We start from the raw sequence: 2,307 nt of genomic DNA, 5'->3' as shown, positions 1-2,307 counted from the left end.
ATTTATGTGAGAACAGGCATCCTTTCCTCATCTGTGTTTATAGAGAATTTGTGTATAGGGATTTGAGTAATGTTGCGACAAAACGGTCATAACCCCCTGAGGCTAATTTGATACCAAAAGAAAAAAACCATAGCTGAGTTGAGTGACGAAAGCCATTCTGGACCGGAGATGTGTTAATAGAGAAGAGAATTTCCTCAACAGCAACACTGTAGATAATAAATCACACTGGATCTGGGCTTCTCATTGTACCATTCTAATGCAACTCAATCCAAGCTTGTGTGCTTGCTAGGGTCTTTATTTACCCACGCCTTGTCCCACTTGTGAGTGACTCTTCTGCCCATTTCACTGCTCATTAACACATCAATTGAAGGGTGAATTAAGGAAGGGAAGGGAATTTAATTTTGTGTTTTTATTCCCTTGTCATTTACATTAGAATGAAAATTTTGGAATATACATAAATTTTCTTTATTCATGTGAATCTTGACTTCAGAGGCATGGATGACCAACTACCAATAAAAACTGCCTACAAAATAACTTACAAGACAAGCTTTTCTGGTCATAAATTTTGTGGCCATAACTGTAAAACCATTTGTCAGAAACTCTGGAATTTCTATTTGACTTTGATAATAAACTTACGCACTTCATTGAAACTAGAAGGGCAGCAAAAGTAGGCTGAACACTGCACACATTTTTCTACTTCAGACAGCCTGAAGTGAATAGAGAAGACGCTTTCAGCCTCATAGAGTCTGTCTCATAGTTGTCCACCCTCATAGAGTCTCCAAGTTGAGACTATGAGCAAATTTACTGAATCATGACACTTAGTAGGGAACCTACAGGGCATTTCATGTAGGTCTTGCTTTCAAGATCAGGGCATACCTAGTAGGATGCTTCTCTTTGGGGCCAGTTTCTGAAGCTGAATTATCCTGAAGACTATGTATATGTGAAGTCAAGGAATAGAGTTGAACATGATATACTTGAATATAAAACAATGATCTAAAGCTCATAGGAACAGGAATTTGCCCCAACTGGAAGAGGTTGATAATGGTAGAGGGTGGATTGGTTGAAGTAAACAGAGAAAAAGGAATAGTCATTACAGAATGAAAAAGGAGAGACTGACTAGGTGAGGTTATAGAGCTGAGAAATTGCATCTACCAATACTGGGTATGTGGTTGGTGGAGTGCTTTTTCCATGTGGAACTTTCCATCCTGCCAAGGTAGAAGCTGTGCCTCTTCTGATGTCACATTCATAGCTCTATTATCCAACTTTAAAAATTTATTTTTGTTCATCTCAATTTTGGTGACCCATTAAGAAGTTCCCCTTGACTTCTGGTCTTCTTGCTTATTAGAGCCTTGCATCCCCTCTGAAATCTAAAGGAAGTGCTTGCTTTTTCAGAAGTGTTAACTTTTCAACACAGGGGTTCTTTTGACAACCTATTTGCCGTTCCAAATGACCGTGTCTATTTAACTGTTTCATGTGATGAGAACTTTCTACTTCATAAAGATGATTGCCAGAGTCTTGAATTGTTCAACCTCAGAACCAACTGACAAGTGACTCACTCCTTCCCTTGTCATATGCACAAGCTCATCTTAAGTACCAATGAATACATTCCTTGGCTTTGTTGAACCTCTAAGTTTATGATCCTTCTATTTTTCTCTCAGTCTATGAGCCATCTTTGGCTTCATGTACTTCTGGATCCCATCATCTCTCACCCCAACTTCTGTCTTAATAAGAATTTCATCTTCCCTGACCCCTTTTCTTGGTTCATCCTGCAGTTTTCCCATGTTCAGTACCTAATCCCATTGAACAATCAGGCTCCTGCCATCAGAGAAACTTAATCACTCACAGGAACAAATGGAACTAGCTCTTCTAACACATAACACGACTCTGTCTATGCCCTTCAAGACCTTGGGCTCTTCTTTAATATCTTTGTCAACTTGTGACATTGTCCAAAGATGAACCCTCAAAAAAATGAAGCATCTGGACTTTTGGTTTCCACTCAGGGATTTAGAGATTTGGGCAGAGTGTCACTTATTCCATCTAACCAAACATACAGCCAGGCAAACTCCGGAGATTTCAGAGCAACTGCCTAGCATGAAATCCAAGTAATACACCTGCTCTTGTTGAATAAGTGGGGTGCAAGCACTTGTTTACTTTGGGCAAATACACCAGATGCTGGTAAGAAGTGTTTAGTATTAGATATGAACTGGTAGAGGCTGAATGTGGTAGGCTGGCAGCAGGAGGAAGAGCATGGGGGAGAGGGGCAGAAAACATGCAATTCATACTCTCTTGCTGAGTTTTTCTCCATTT

Source organism: Castor canadensis, chromosome 4 (genome assembly GCF_047511655.1).
Source record: "Castor canadensis chromosome 4, mCasCan1.hap1v2, whole genome shotgun sequence".
NCBI lineage: Eukaryota > Metazoa > Chordata > Mammalia > Rodentia > Castoridae > Castor > Castor canadensis.
The sequence above is the reverse complement of the archived record's forward strand: the minus strand, read 5'-3'. Positions refer to the sequence as shown.